General features: G+C 39.5%; 1 long non-coding RNA gene across 2 annotated transcripts in view; it reads left to right on the top strand.

Annotated features, from left to right (window-relative positions):
- The first annotated feature begins 212 nt into the window (after positions 1-212).
- The window catches only part of LOC105532623, a 144,041-nt gene continuing 126,830 nt past the window's right edge, over positions 213-17,423 (top strand). For both annotated transcript variants that reach the window (XR_001005019.1, XR_001005018.1), the window contains exons 1-2: positions 213-307; positions 675-743. This is a non-coding gene — a long non-coding RNA (uncharacterized LOC105532623). The remainder of the gene's footprint in view (positions 308-674; positions 744-17,423) is intronic.

Below are 17,423 nucleotides of genomic sequence, written 5' to 3'. Positions count from 1 at the left end.
TTTTTTTTTTTAAGATTTATTTATTTATTTATTTACAGATAGGGTCTCGCTCTGTCACCCAGACTGGAGTGCAGTGGTACGATCATAGCTCACTGCAGCCTCAAACTCCTGGGCTCAAGTGATCCTTCTGCCTCAGCTTCTCAAGTAGCCAGACTACAAGTGTGTACTACCATGCCTGGCTAATTAAAAATTTTATTTATTTATTTTTTTATAGAGGCAGAGTCTTGCTTTGTTGTCCAGGCTGGTCTTGAACTCCTGAGCTCAAGTGATCCTCCCGCCTTGGCCTCCCAGAGTGCTGAGATTACAGGTAGGAGCAACCATGCCCAGCCTTCTCCTTTTTTAAAACCCACTTCTATAAGTGTGTAAAGTTCTCTTGTGTATATGTTTGTATCACTAGATTTTTTTTATGTTGTAGGCTAAATATATATTGTCTTGCGTTACTATTTGACTTGAGTATACATAAATCTTGTTTCTCCAATTATATTGTAAAAATCTTAAGAGCAGGGACAATGTCTTCAACTTTGTTAATTCTTTCACAGTGCCCAGCAGAGCCTGACCAAATACTTATTAACGTAAAGTGGTATTTTTACCAATAATTATAACCCTTCCTACAAAACCTTTGCATAGAAAGTTTAAAATAATAATTTGAGCTACATTTGCTTTTATTTTCCCAGAGAGAGAATGCTAATGAGCTGCGAAATGACCGAAGATCTGGCAGCAGAAGGGAAGAGAAAAAATAACGGGTTTGTATATTACACATTCTGGATAATCAGCTCTTGAATGATTAAGTGTGGAAAACGTCTTATGGGGAAAAGCAATTTTTAAAACTCATTTTATGACCATGGAATTGTTGTATTGGTCATTTCCAGTTTTCAGATGATCCTATGCCAAACTTACACATTATTTTGGAAAAATACAATTCTCTTATGATATGCCGTATAACCACATACAAATATGCCTTGTGATTATTCTGCCTTCACATCAATATTTATTGGACTAGATCTGGAAATGGTGGTCTGGGGAAACTAAGAAACAAAAATTATTCCACCTGTGGAACCAGGAAGGGATTTTGAAGAAAAAAAATTACCTTGAGTTCAATTCAGTCTTGGTACATCTTGTAAAAAGCGCCTGGGGCTTGAAGCAACCACTTGAAATTAAGGTTCGCCTGAAACCTCAGAATGAAAGGTTAGTGTGCACTAGTCCAGATGAAAGCTAAAGAGCACAGGAAATAGTAAGAGGTCTGGACTACATTGTCTCTCCTTGAAATTGAAAGTTGGGATCTAAGAAGAAGACACATTTAGGAATCAGTAGGGTTACTTTTAACAAAAGGGGCAATTGCCATGGTCTAGGTCAAAATTACCACCATTTAGTCCCTGGAGATTTTCCTAATGGACCTTTGTAATGATTTATTAAACCAAGTCACCATCTCCTGGTTCTTTGGGATAGGTGCTACAACACCCAACATAGAGTTGCCTAAATTAAACTTTACCTATGTCTGTATTTATGAGTGCATTTTAAACTTTGCAGTATATTTCAGGGAGAGTATATCTCTGAAAATTATTACTCCCCTGTAGCTCTATGTAATTTACCTGGCAAAGAAAACAAAAGGCACAAAAATACCTTGCAATTTGGTGGGAGATTATATATTCCTTCATGTTCACTCCATTTGTAGATATTAATGTTGAAGCAAAATCCTAAAGCGACATGACCAGAGTATTATTGCAGCCATCATGAGCCTTATCATTGATCTCTGCAATTTTTTTCTTTCCTCAAATAAATAGAAGCAGGAAAAATAATGGTATATAGAGAATACATATTATTAATATATTGGTCCTAAGTCTAAGTGTTTGTTACTTAGAATTAATTTCCCATGGAAATGGTGTAGTTAATTATGGTTACATGCCAAGGCTGGGCCACGAAACCTCATACAATATTAGTAGGTGCGGCAGGATAAATTGATTGAGAAACCATATTTTATTTTCTTGTCTACTGGCTCATCATGGAAAAACGAGACGTATTTCTTTTTCTCTTCTTCTCTCTAGAGGGCAGGTTAAGCTGTGGTGGTTTTCTGATGCCTTATGAAGGCAGATGATTCAATGATTTGGGATGGGAAGGACTCCAAGAAAAGGGAAATGGCCTGATGTCAGGAGAATTTAGGTCTCCTGAAGCTGTCTGGAGAGAACCAGACAGGAGTCAGTTTCTGTAAATGGTGAGGAGCTATGTCTACTCCCAAATAGAACAAAATGGTACAGATGTCCAATGGGGATGTCAGCAAGGATGTCTTGTCTCAGAAGTAATAAAAATACTAAATTACACAAGGATATAGTAAGCCAAGGGTGAATGTTGTAAACTCTAGGTCACCATTAAGAGAATAATAGAAATAGTTATAACTAACATAATATGGAAATAGCAAAAGGGAGAAAGGATAGTTAATTAAAAATAATTAAGCTAAATGACGGCAAGAAAAAAGATAAAAAGGAGCAAGTAACAAGTGGGGCAAATAGAAAAAAATAATAAAATGGTACCTATGAACCCAAATATCTCATCAAGTACCTTAACTATTAAAATTAAATATAAATTAATTATAAATTTAAAATATGAAATAAAAATGGCATAATACTCCACTAAAAGACAAAGATTGTCCTACTGGCTAAAATAATTGCATATGCTTTTTTACAAAAGATACAATAGTAAAAAAATAGAAAAAAACATGTTATGCAAAAGCTATCACCTCAAAAGCTCTTCTAGCTATACAGTAACATACAAAGTAGACTTTAAGGAAAGAAGCATTATTAGAAATAAAGTGGGATATTTTACAATAATACAAATATCAATCCATCAGGAAGATACAATAAGTCTAATTCTGTGCACAACTAGTAATATACTTCAAAATATATTAATTTAAAAATTCCCAAAACTACAAGGAGAAATAGGTCTACAATAACAGTAAGATCTTTCAGTAACCAATAAAAAAGTAGACACAAATTAATAAGAACACAAAATTTAAACAACATGATTAACAGGATTTACAAAATTGATATATATTGAATATTTCACCAAACAACTACAGAATTCACTTTCATTTCATATGAACATGGAACATTTACTAAAAGTGGCAATAACTTTGGCCATAAAGCAAGCCTCAATGTATTTCAAAGGATTGACATAATACAGAGTACATTCTTTGAGCAGAGGGGAATTAACCTAATGATATTTTAAAAACTAGAAAGTTTTCAAATATGTGAAAATTTAGCAGTATACTTCTAAATATTCCATAGGTCAAAGAAGAAATCACAATGGAAATTAGAAAATACTTTATTTATTTATTTATTTATTTATTTATTTATTTTTTGAGACAGAGTCTTGCTCTGTCGCCCAGGCTGGAGTGCAGTGGCCCGATCTCGGCTCACTGCAAGCTCCGCCTCCCGGGTTTAGGCCATTCTCCTGCCTCAGCCTCTTGAGTAGCTGGGACTACAGGCGCCCACCACTTCGCCCGGGTCTTTTTTTTTGTATTTTTTAGTAGAGACGGGGTTTCACCGTGTTAGCCAGGATGGTCTCGATCTCCTGACCTCGTGATCTGCCCGTCTCGGCCTCCCAAAGTGCTGGGATTACAGGCTTGAGCCACCGCGCCCAGCCTAGAAAATACTTTAAACTAAATCATAATGAAAGTATGACACAAAAAATTTTAAGATATAACTAAAACTGTGTTTTGGGTGAAATTTATTATCTTAAGGGCTAGAACATATAGCTTTAAACAAAAATTACCTAAGTATCTCAAGAAGTTAGAAACAAAATGCAATTAAACTTGAAGAAAGTGTAAGAAAAGTTAAGAGAAAAAAGTAATGAAGAAAATGTATAGTAGGCTGGGTGTGGTGGCTCATGCCTGTAATTCCAGCTCTTTGGAAGGCTGAGGTAGGTGAATCACTTGAGCCTAGGAGTTTGAGACCAGCCTGGGCAACAAAATGAGACCCCCATTTCTAGAAAAAATTTAAAAGTTAGTTGGGTGTGATTGTACATACCTCTGGTCCTGGCTACACAGAGGCTGAGGCAAGAGGATCACTTGAGCCCAGGAGGTTGAGGCTGCAGTGAGCCCTGTTCATGCCATTGCATTCCAGCCTGGTCCTAGGTGAAAGAGTGAGACCCAGTCTCAAAAAAAAAAAGGTACAGTAGAGAAAAGTCACTGAAAGAAAATAATGAAACTGGTAATTCCCTAGCAAAACTGATCACACATACAATATACAAATAAAAAGGAGGGAGGGCACATATTACCTCTATCAGACATTAAAAAAAAAAAAAGACACCATTGTGGACCCCACAAACATTATAAAGTTGAAGAGAAAATATTTTGGACAACTTAATATCAATAAATTAGAAAATTTAGATAAAATGGGAAATTTCTAGAATAACCCAATTTACCAAAAGTGACACCAAAAGAAATAGAAAACCCAAATAGTCCTGTTATGACATGACAAAACATGCATCTATGAATAAATTTTTAAAATAAAACAGGCTAAAATGTTTATGACCTTGTATTTCATAAATATTTCTTAAATACTATACACACACAAAAACTACACAAATACTACACATAAATACAAAAGAGGCCGGGCGTGGTGGCTCACGCCTGCAATCCCAGCCCTTTGGGAGGCCAAGGCGGGCAGATCATGAGGTCAGGAGATCAAGACCATCCTGGCTAACACAGTGAAACCCCTTCTCTACTGAAAATACAAAAAATTAGCCAAGTGTGGTGGTGGGTGCCTGTGGTCCCAGCTGCTGGGGAATCTGAGGCAGGAGAACGGCATGAACCTGAGAGGTGGAGCTTGCAGTGAGCTGAGATCATGCCACTGTACTCCAACCTGGGAGATAGCAAGATGCCATCTCAAAAAAAAAAAAAAAAAGGTATAAAAGAAGGCCAGGCACAGTGGCTCACACTGTAGTCCCAGCACATTGGGAGGCCAAGGTAGGATAGCTTGAAACCAGGAGTTTGAGACCAGTCTGAGCAACAAAGCAAGAACCTGTCTCTAAAAAAAAAAGGAAAAAAAGAAAATTAATAAATTAGACTTATGCAAATAAAAAATTTTGCTCTTTATAAGTAACTATTATGAAAATGAAACTGCACACCACAGATTGGAAGAAAATATGTGTAAAATAAGCACCTGATGATAGGCTTGTATTAAGAATAATAAAGAATTCTTACAACTCAGTAAGAAGTCAAATTAAAATAACTCAATTTCTAAAATGGGCAAAAGATTTTAATAGACATTTCGTGAGTGTCAATAAGCACATGAAAGCATGCTCAACATTGTTAATCATTGGGAAAATGCAAATTAAAACCATAACGAGATATCATTAGGTATGCACTAGAATGACTAACATTGACAAGACTGACAATGCTGAGTGCTAACTAAGATATGGAGCAACTGAACACTCACATACTGCTGATGGGAGTGTAAATAGCATAATCACCTTGGAAAAGTTTGACAGTTTCTTAAGTTAAACATAAACTTATAAGACCCAGCAGTCCCAATCCTAGATACCTACTTAAGAAAAATGAAAACATATGTATATGCAAATACATGTCTTGAATGTCCATTGCAGCTTTTTCATAATGGCTAAAAACTAGGAACAACAAAATGTCCATCAAAAGATGAATTGATAAACAAGTTGAGATATATCCATAAAACAGAATACTATTCACCAATAAAAAGTAATTAACTGGGTCAGGCACGGTGGCTCATGCCTATAATCCCAGCACTTTGGGAAGCCAAGGCGGGCAGATCATTTGAGACCAGGAGTTTGAGACTAGCCTGGCCAACATGGTGAAACCCCATCTCTACTCAAAATACAAAAATTAATTGCTGTGGGGACATGCACTTGTAATCCCAGCTACTCAGGAGGCTGAGGCACAAGAATCACTTGAACCTGGGAGGCAGAGGTTGCAGTGAGCTGAGATCGCACCACTCCACTCCTACCTGGGCAAAGAGTGAGACTGTCTGGGAAAAAAAAAAAAAGTAATTAACTACTTGCTGAAATGACATGGATGAGATTTTAAAATTATGCTCATTGAAAGAAGCCAGACACAAAATACCACTAACTGAATGATTCCATTTATATAAAATTCTAGAAAAGACCAAGGTATAGTGACAGAGCACGTATCAGTGTTGTCAGTTGTCAGGAAGGTGAAAGAAGAGAAGTAACTTCAAAAAACACATGGGAGCTGTTTGGGATAATGAAAATATTCTGTATGATGATTTTGAGGATGGTTACCTTGTAAAATAGACTTATAAAATTAATGCAATTATATTCTTTAAATTGGTGAATTTCATTGTGTGAAAATTATATCCCAATAAAGCTAACCAAAAAAAAAAAAAAAAAAAATAGGTCAAAGACTTGAACAAGTACTTCATAAAAGAGAACATCCAAATGACCAATAAACATATGAAAAGGCATAAATTAAAAGTAGAATGAGATACAATTCTACACCTATCATTATGTCTAAAATCAAAAAGATGGAAAATACCAAATATTGCTGAGGACACTGGCACAACTGGAACTCTCCTGTGCTGCTCACAGGGATGTAAATTCGTATTACCACTTTGGAAAATTGTTTGGCAATGTCTAGGAAAGCTGAATATGTGCATAACCTATGACTGGGTAATTCCAGTTCTGTTTGTGGTCAGAATTTGGGAACCAGTAGGAAGGATAAATAAATGGTGGTAAATCTGTGCAATTCAATACTACCTAGCAATGAGAATGAATGAACTACTGCTACATATGACATGAAAGGAGCATATAAACATGATACTGAGTGAAAGAAACCATACACAAAAGCGCACATTTATTTGAAGTTAGAAAGCAGGGCCTGGCGCGGTGGCTCATGCCTGTAATCCCAGCCCTTTGGGAGGCTGAGGTGGGTGGATCACCTGAGGTCAGGAGTTCGTGACCAGCCTGGCCAACATGGAGAAACCCCGTCTCTACTAAAAATACAAAAATTAGCTGGGCGCGGTGGCACATGCCTGTATTCCCAGCTACTCAGAAGGCTGAGGCAGGAGAATTGCTTGAACCCGGGAGGCGGAGGTTGCAGTAAGCTGAGATTGCACCACTTCAATCCAGCCTGGTGACATAGCGAGATTCCATCTCAAAAAAAGAAAAAAAGAAAAAAAGCAGAAGACGTTAAGCTATGGTAATAGATGTCAAGATTGTGGTTACCTGACAGAAGGTAATAACTGGGTGAGAGCATAAGGGGCCTTCTAGAGTGCCAGTACTCCTCCTTGGTCTTCATAGTAGTTACATGGGAGTTCACTTTGTGAAAATTCATTAGGATTCTATCCTTATGATCTGTGCCATTTTCTTTAGGTATGTTATATTCAATAAAATTTCTATGTAAAAGTTCCAGTCACACCAATACCTGTACAACAATCTGTTATACCTGTATAACACAGGTATAACACAGAGCATAATCTATAACCAAGTAAATCCTATTCATCTGACTTTGCCTGACCTAATAATATCTTATAAATGGAAATCCAAACATTCAAGACAGAAAATTGCTTGTAACACAAAAACACCTTTCACTTTATAACACAACACATCGAATGCATGAAAGGAACGAGGATAACATCACAACAGATCCATTTTTCAATTGTGTAGATGTATTCGAAGGAAAGAAATACATACTTGCTGTGAATATGTTCACTTTAAACGTTATGTCTGTTAGTAAAACACTAAAATCAGCCCAAATATCCAACCACTGGGTCAAGATTTAATAAATTATGCTATACTAATACAAGATAACAACATACATTGAAAAATGATGAATAGAAGACCTTGTAGAAGCACTAAACATTTTTGCAGGTGTAATGTCACGTAAAAAAATCTAAATGTAAGAGGATATGTACATCGCGATTCTATCTATGCAAAAGTGGACCAATAGGTAAAAATGAACAAGTAGAAAACTGTTATGTTGGAGTGGCAGATTTATGGATTTTTGTTGGGGAAGAGGAGGTACCCTTCTGGAAACAGTCTTTGTTATTATTTGGGTCAGTTGAGTTTTTTTGTTGTAAGCAACAGAAACTAACTTAAATGAAGAAGAGATTTCATTTCAAGCCATATAGGAATAGCTTACAGAATCAAAGGCTTTGCTGAATGACCAAGAGAGCAGGAACTAGGAAGGTGACAGAAATCTTAGAAACAAAAGTTCTTTAACCAACTCTCTAGGATTCTGCCTCCTTGTGATTAGCATTAAATACCTTTTGTCAGCCGAGTGTAGTGACTCACGTCTATAATCCCAGCACTTTGGGAGGCCGAGGCGAGCGGGTCACTCGAAGTCAGGAGCTGGGCCAACATGGTGAAAACCCGTCTCTACTAAAAATACAAAAATTAGTCGGGTGTGGTGGTATGTGCCTGTAGTCCTAGCTACTTGGGAGGCCGAGATATGAGAATTGTTTGAAGCCGGGAGGCGGAGGTTGCAGTTAGCCGAGATCGTGACACTGCACTCCAGCCTGGGTGACATAGCAAGACCCTGTGTCAAAATAAATAAATAAATAAATAAAAATACCTTCCGTCCTCATGTGCCTCCACTCAAGATTCAAATTAATGAAAGAGAAAATCTTATTTGTTCCAGTCTGAGTCACGTATCCACCTTGTCCCTTGGTTGGTAACCATATCAGAACCACCTGGAGTTGAGGAAAGGCACTTCCCTAAAACAGAGGGGTAGTGCTGTGACCAGAAGAACAGGGAGCAGAAGGGTGCCAGGTGGACCAAAACAACAGTTCCATGAAATTTTATGCCATCTTTTCAATAAATAGAATATTACTATTTTTTCTTATATTAAATGAAGATATATTTATTGAAGACACTTTGCAAAATTCAGAAAAGTATAAAGTAAAAGAGTAATGAAGAGAAAAATCATCTTTTATCACATTATCTGCAACCCTGTATTAATTACCTATTGCTGCATAATAAGTTATTCTCAAAACTAGGGTGACCAGAGACAGAAAGTGGATTAGTGAAGGGGTTGAAGGACTGAGTGGTTATAGCAAAAGTATGGGATTTCTTTTTAAAGTCCTAAAACTGGATTGTTGCACCACTCTGTGAATGTAGTAAAACCATTGAAATTTTAATGGGTGAATATTATGAGACATGAATTATGTATATCAATAAAGCTGTATTTTAAAAATACTAAGGTGACTAACTATCGCAGTTTGCCCAGGATTTCCCTGGTTTCAGTATTGAAAATCCTACCTCCCAGAAAACCCCTCAGTTCTGGTAAGAACTGGACAGTTGGCCAGGTGTGGTGGCTCATGCCTGTAATCCTAGCACTTTGGGAGGCCGAGGCAGGCGGATCACGAGGCCAGGAGTTCGAGACCAGCCTGGCCAACATGGTGAAACCCCATCTCTACTAAAAATACAAAAATTAGCTGGGCATTGTGGCAGGCACCTGTAATCCCATCTACCCAGGAGACTGAGGCAGGAGAATTGCTTGAACACGAGAGGTGGAGGTTGTGGTAAGCCGAGATCCCGCTGTTGCACTCTAGCCTGGGCAACAAGAGTGAAACTCCATCTCAAAAAAAAAAAAAAAAAAAAAAAAAGCTGGACAGTTGATCACCTTACTCAAAATGTAACAATGTAAAACAGTAAACATTTGTTATCTCAGTTTCTCTAGATTAGAAATCCAGAAGGAGCTTAATTGGATGTTTCTGGCCCAAGGTCTCTCATGAAGTTGCAGTCAACACATTAGCTGGTGCTGCAGCCATCTGAAGCTTGACGGGCTGGGGACCTGCTTCCAAGCTCACCCATGTGATGCTGACAAGAGGGCACAATGTCTTGCCATGTGGGTCTCTCATTGTGTGCCTTCATAACGTGGCAACTGGCTTTCCCCATAAGCAAGTGATAGAGACAGAGAAAGGAGGAGAGAGAATTTGCCTGATCTAATAGTATCTCATAAAAGGAAAGAGACAGAGACTAGACTCAGATAGATGTTCTAGTGTCTTAAAATTTTTAAAATTTATTTTATTTTATTTTTTTGGAGAAGGGTCTTGCTGTGTTACCCAGGCTGGAGGGCAGAGATGAGAAAAGGGGTCCCAGAACCTCCTGGGCTCAAGCGATCCTCCCACCTCAGCCTCCTGAGTAGCTGAGCTGGAACTAGAGATGTGTATGCCAATGCTTCTGGGGTTTTTTTTGGTTTGTTTGTTTTGTGTTTTTTTTGGTAGAGATAAGGGTCTCACTATGTTGCTCAGAACTCCTGGGCTCAAGCAATCCTCCTGCCTCAGCCCCCTCAAATGTTGGGATTACAGGCATGACCCACCATCCACCATGCCCTGCTCATGTCTTTTAAAACCTAATCTTGCCACCATTTCAGTCCTATTTTACTGGTCACACACTTCACCTCTGGTACAATTTGAAAGGGAACTACGCAATGTGTGAATATAAGGAAACCAGATCATTGAGCATTCGTGGAACCTCACTCCTAAAAACTGTAGTGCTTTTTTTTTTTTTTTTTTGAGACGGAGTCTTGCTCTGTTGCCCAGGCTGGAGTACAGTGGCGTGACTTTGGCTCACTGCAACTTCCACCTCCTGGGTTCAGGTGATTCTCCTGCCTCAGCCTCCTGAGTAACTAGGATTATGGGCATGTGCCACCACACCCAGCTAATTTTTGTATTTTTGGTAGAGATGGGGGTTTCACCATGTTGGTCAGGCTGGTCTCGAACTCCTGACCTCAGGTGATCCACCTGCCTCGGCCTCCCAAAGTGCTGGGATTACAGGTATGAGCCACCGTGCCCAGTCCCCATTTTACTGATTTTTAAATTAAAACATCCTCATTACAGAATGCATGGACAGTTCAAGAGTATAATAAAGACGCATGTTATGATGAACACCTTTGAACATAAATTTTACTCCTATCTCTGATTAGATAGATTTCTAGACGTGCAGTTATTAGGTCACATGGCTTACACATCTTGAGACTTGTTCCATATTGCCGAAATGCTTTTCTGATACTTGCAGTGTATCAGATGCCCATTTTGCCATACCCTTGCTAGTCTTTAGTAACTGCCAATTTCTAGGTGAAAAACTGTACCTCTTTGTTTTAGAGTGCTTTTTAATAGTACAGTGGAACATTTTCTCATAGGTTTAGTGGCCACCACTAATAAATAAGCATTTAACAGATCATAAATCCTTTCCATATATATATGTATATGTGTATTTATTTAATATTTATTGAGTGCCTATTGTAAGAACAGGAAGTATCCCTGCTCCCAGAATACTCACAGTCAAGTGAGTGAGACTGACCAAAAAAAAAAAAAAAGTTCAATATATTCTAATCTGAGGAAACATTTAAAAAGCAAAGAAACAGTTTGATTGCTAATTGAGACTTCAAGTACTTTTCCTGCACTGGAACATCAAGTAGAGCGGTGGGGAATGATGGAGTGTTAAGAGAATAAGACTAGATAAGTGAGATCAGATCTCATTGGCCTGTCCAGCTCTGTTAAGAAACTTAGGTCTAATTCCCAAAGGCAATGGGAAAGCAAGGACGAGTTTTAAACAACCACAAGTTAGATGATAAGGTTTGTGCTTTTGAAATCTCCTTCTGGTGAACTGAGGAAAAACTGAAGAGTGGTAATAATGGAAATAGGACAGCCAGACAGGAAACTGAAGCTGTAGTTCAGGAAAGAGACAAGGATGGCCTGACCCAGTGGAACAGCGAGAAGGATGTTGAGAAATGTTTTAGGTTTAAATGGCAGCCCTCATCCCAGTCTAAGCCGCTGGAAAAATAAAGCAATAAAACAAATGATTGGAAGACAAACTCTAAAACATTTATTGCTGAAAAAAAAGCTAAGGTATAGGTCTTAGCTTAGCGTAGGAGCCAAATTAGATGCTAAATAAACCCTTTGATTAGAGTAGGTGCCTCTGATGTGAATGTTGTGGTGTGCCACCTAGATCTATTTTCAGAAATAAACAATTTATTCCCCCTGCTGAGAGTGCTGCTTGCAGACACCATCAACTAGTAGTCCTCCTTAGGGATGGCCTTGGCTAAAGACAGCCACTAGCCCAAAGTCATGCTCCCTGCCTGAGGTGGTCCATGTGTAATGACTGATCCGAGCAGAAAATATAAAGTCTTGATCCCAATTTGAGACAATTTCGAAAGGCCATCCCAGCTTTGGTGCTCCCCAAAGTCCAGCTGAGGCCTGCATTGAGACTGAATCTCAGCTCAACTTCTCCCTTTGCCCAATCTTGCTCCCTTCCCTTCTTTTCCTGTTTCTACCCCTTCCATTCTACCCCTCTCTTCTCATTCTTTCCCCTTCTTTTTCCTTCCCTTTCCTTAAGATCAACAAGGAAACACCTGTCACCTTGGGAACAAGCATCGATCCCAAGAGCATTCCCCAATAAAACCTCCTACATACTAATTTCCATTTCAGCATCTACCTCCCAGGGAATCCAACCTGTGACGCCCCTTGAGAAAAACTACACCTGGAGGATTAGAATGTGTGCCCCCTGTCCCAGCAGCCACGAGGAGGAAGGGTGGCAGAAACTAGCATGCCCAGTTTGTCCTTTCCAAATTTACAAATCACAGGTCATTCCACCTTCCCTGAGATAGAATGGTTAAGTATGTGGAGATATGCCAGGATTTATACCGCCGGTGTTCCTTCAATAAAGTGAGAAAATTGAGATAACATCCAGTGATATTAAGGAGCTAGATTCACTAGGAATTAATATATTGGATACAGTTGAGGAAAAACAGGGCCAGTCAAGAATTACTGATGGGTCTTAGGTAACTGAGTAGGTGGTAGTGTCATTTACTGAGATAAAAGAAAAAAACAAGCCTGGAGGGATCTATGAGTTTCATTTGCAATGCCTTTGGGATGTCTAAGAAACTTGTTCACTAGGCAGTTAAAGATACACATCTGGAGTTCAGGAACATGACCTAGAGAACTGATACGAATGTGTATACATACCTATCAGCATACACCCAGTTGTGACTAGTATCCCGCAAGGCTGACAGATATAATTAGGGAACAGAAGTCAGTTTAAAGAAAAAAAAACAACCAACAAACTCTAATTAGTATTTTCAGAGATTTGAGGGGTATTACCTACCTAAAACAAGACAAAAGATGATATGAAAAGAATTATCAGAAATAACAAGGAAATCTTGGGAATGAGAATACGAATGGCAAAATTAAAATTTCACTGGAAGGATTAGAAAATAGAGTTGAGGCTGGGCACAGTGGCTCACACCTGTAAAATCCCAGCACTTTGGGAGGACGAGGTGGGTGGATTACCTGAGGTCAGGAGTTCGTGACCAGCCTGACCAATATGGTGAAACCCTGTCTCTACTAAAAATGGAAAAATTAGCCAGGCATGGTGGCGTGTGCCTGTATTCCCAGCTACTCAGGAGGCTGAGACAGGAGAATTGCTTGAACCCGGGAGGCAGAGGTTGCAGTGAGCCAGGATCACGCCACTGCACTCCAGCCTGGGCAACAGAGCGAGATTCCATCTCAAAAAAAAAGAAAAAAAAAATAGAGTTGAGAAAATATTCCAGAAAGACGAATATGAATAAAAAGGAGACAGTCATGGGGATGAAAAAAATCCAATGGTCAACGAATAGTATCTTTAATATAGATCCTTTCCTGGTTCCTTTTTTGTTCATTAACTCTTGGATGCGTTTCTGAACCAGTTTTTAGTAGGAAATCTGTAGGAAGAGAGGCCAGGGGTTTTGTGTTAGGCTGAAGGAAAGGCCCAGCAGCGGAAAGAAATGAATGGAAAGGTAAAGAAGGGAATAACACATGGAGGACCCTTCCTGAGAATACTAAAGGAGGGTGTATCCAAAGCTTGGGTGCCGGCGCTCACCTTAAATGGGAGGGCACCCTTTCTTTTTGCAGGATGGAAAAAAATATGTGCAGATGCAGAGAACCTTCTAGGTGGCATGATTGGAAATGGAGTTTTCCAATGGCTTCTATTTTGTCTATGAAGTATGGGACACTTCTATAGTGGGTGAGTGTCAATGTGGTGGTTGGGGTGGCATATGAGCATGGAACTTCAGGGAGTATGAAGATTTTTTAAAATAGCCTAAATGAAGGGTGAAAGGTGGGGGAGAAAAGCTGCTTAGAGAAATAAGAAATGATTGCCAGACGACTCTGAGGGCCCAGGTGAGCTGGAGGCACATAGCAGTGAATGGTTGAGAGTAGATTTTGATAATCGGAGCCAAAGTGAGGACTCACTACAACAGAGGAGACAAGCTAGTTTCAGAAAGAAAAGGCATCTAGGCTCTTCTCAGAAGAGGCTTGTGTAAGTGAAAAATAGAAAAACGTCCTTCTATGAGTCATCCTCATTTTCATCAGCTCCCTGGGCCTGCTTATTTTCCTTTGATGTTTACAAAGGGACATGTGATTACATAAGGGAAGGGTAAAGAGTATAATAAACCAGGGTTGTAAGAGAAGGAACAACAGAAGGAAGAGACTTGAAACCCAGCTGGGAGCAGACAGGGGAAAGGGCTTCCTTGAATTGTCTTCTTGGTTTTGTGAGAGGCGTGTGAACCAGAGCAACTCCATCTTGTATAGGAGCTGGGTAAAATGAGGCTGAGACCTACTGGGCTGCATTCCCAGACAGTTAAGGCATCCTAAGTCACAGCATAAGATAGAAGGTCGGCACAAGATACAGGTCATAAAGACCTTTCTGATAAAACAGTTGCAGTAAAGAAGATGGCTAAAACCCACAAAAACCAAAATGGCGTCAAGAGTGACCTCTGGTTGTCCTTACTACTACACTCCCACTAGCGTCGTGACAGTTTACAAGTGCCATGGCAATGTCAGGAAGTTACCCTATATGATCTAAAAAGGGGAGGCATGAATAAATCATCCCTTGTTTAGCATAATCCGTCCCTCGTTTAGCATATCATAAAAATGGGCAACCAGCAGCCCTCGGGGCTGCTCTGTCCATGGAGTAGCCATTCTTTTATTCCTCTACTTTCTTAATAAACTTGCTTTTGCTCTGCACTGTGGACTTGCCCTGAATTCTTTCTTGCGCGAGATCCGAGAACCCTCTCTTGGGGTTGGATCAGGACCACTTTCCTGTAACAGTTTGGTCCCCAGGCACAGAAACTCTGAGGCAATCAGACACTTGGTTGTCTTTATTGCTCCCTCTTCAGCATATAGAACAGAGCCTGGCACACGTAGGTGCAAAATAAATATTTGGTGCATGAAAGAAGTCCACAGTGCAGTCACTGGCTTTTTTAGATGGTTAGCTCACTAGAATCTCATTTTTTTTTTCTCCTCCTCCTTTACAAAAAGTTTTCAGACAGACTTTGGACCTGCTGGGATATTTTCAAAAGACAAATAGTCCTGCTGCTGCTTCAGAGGACCCGCCGCCCACCTCCCAATCAGAACTGTGTCTCTCTGTTCTTGTTGGAAAGGGGGACACAGCTTGCTTTGCAAGAAACTTGCATAGGAAATGGTGCAATCTGGGCTGTTTTTCATCTTCTTTCAACCTAATTTCCTAAGTTAAAATGAAGAGAAATTTAAGGAATCTTAGGAATATGAAGCTTCTCTGGAATGATCTTTATTGAGCTGTGTTTGGAATCAGCTGAAATCCTGAAGGGCTGTCAAGCCAGCCAAGAATAAAAAAAAAATAAAAAATAACTTAAACAATCCTAGCCAAAATCTGAAAATGATATCTAGAGCAGCTGCTATTTTTTTCTTTCCCAGAATGGTTTGCCTTTCCCCCAGTTTGTAATTGTTATAGGATTGTTTTAGGTTATTTTGGAGTAGAAAAGAAGAAAGAAAGAAGGAATCGAGTGTTTTGGAAGTAGTATGATGCGGTTAGTTCTACCCTTTAAGCTTGGTAATTTATACAGCTGTTGTACACATGTGAGCTCCCTCTCATTAGGATGCTGCTGACTGGTACAGGAAGTTTTTATTCATAGCATTCTCCTTAGGAGTTTGTTTATGGCATTTGAGTCCTCTCCTGCCTTCCCTCCCCACCCCCACCCCGAATCAATCTATATTTGTAATTTATGGATGATCTCTCCAGGGCTTCATCTGTGGGGTAAAAGGCTATTTTATCTGCCCTACATTTACTGAAAAAGGGTGCAAGAAAAACGGTATCTAGTCGGCCAGATGGGTAGGGAACACTTTGCTGCACTAAAAATTTTCCAGCAATGGTATCCCCAGCTTGCCCTTTTGCTCGGAATAGTACACAAAGTCAGCAAGCATTTCCCCTGAAGTCTCCACCTCCACACGGCCAAGACTGGCTTGGCTGGTTACTAGAGGCGCTGAGAAGATTGAGGAGGCAGCTTATAGAATACTTTGCTTGAATCCTCGTTTGCATCCCATTGTGAGGTAACTGCCCCACAACTGAGCTAGATAAGAGAAAGGAACTGAAACTGATTTGCCCATGGTCAGGCTGGGTGGATGTTGAACCTAGAATAAAGCACAGAATATCAGCACCTGGGGCTGGCCCAGGGCATGCTCAGATGAATCACTGGCTTCACCAGGAATGCAGCCAGTCTGGAATGTAGTGCAGGGGCCCAGATGCCTGACACTGAGCAGTAACTTAGAAAGGGGAAGGTCTTTTCCTAAGCATAGTGAAACTTCAAGGGATCTTTAAGAAAATCACATAAGATGAATAAAAACTTTTTTTTCATCCTCCTCCTTCAACCCCTATTTCAGGTTCTTCCTTACAGAAAACACTGATTTCAAGTTGGAGTGTGTCTTTTCATCTTTTTAGATATTTATATATCTGTATTGATCTATCTGTATACATACATCTGCATCTATGTACATGTGTATATGTATCTATCTATATCTATACACAGACAGAGAGAGAGCCAGTGAGGGAATTTTGCTTTGTTTTGTTTTGACTGAAATGGTATCACACAGTGTGGATTGTTCTTCAACTTTGCTTTTTTTTTTTTTTTTTTTTTTAATTTAGCCGTCTCTCTCAGAGGTTTTTCTGTCAGTACATTTTAGTTTTTTTCAACTGCTGCATGCTCTTACGTAAGTCAGATGCATCACTATGTGTCAGTCTTTTGATGATCATTTAGGTTGCTATGCTATGAGTTTTTACCACTATAAATAGTGCTGTAGTGAAACAACCTTGTACCTGTTTCCTTTTTGCACATGTGCAAATATCTCTCTACAGTGGATACCAAGGTGTGAGATTACTGAGTCAAAGGATAGGCGCATCCAAAGTGCGAAGGACTACTGCCCAATGTGTTCTCCAAAAAGGTTGGCCAGTTTATATTCCCAGGAATATGGTAAGAGAATATCTGTTTTTCCAGATGCTTGCCAATACATCAGTCTTTCTTACTTATTGTCAATCCAATGTATGAAAAATAGTGTCCCCTTCTTTTTATTTGTGTTTCCCCCCAAAACCAGTAAGACTGGCCGGGCGCGGTGGCTCAAGCCTGTAATCCCAGCACTTTGGGAGGC

Source organism: Mandrillus leucophaeus, unplaced genomic scaffold (assembly GCF_000951045.1).
Source record: "Mandrillus leucophaeus isolate KB7577 unplaced genomic scaffold, Mleu.le_1.0 Scaffold974, whole genome shotgun sequence".
Taxonomy (NCBI): domain Eukaryota; kingdom Metazoa; phylum Chordata; class Mammalia; order Primates; family Cercopithecidae; genus Mandrillus; species Mandrillus leucophaeus.
The sequence above is the reverse complement of the archived record's forward strand: the minus strand, read 5'-3'. Positions and strand labels throughout refer to the sequence as shown.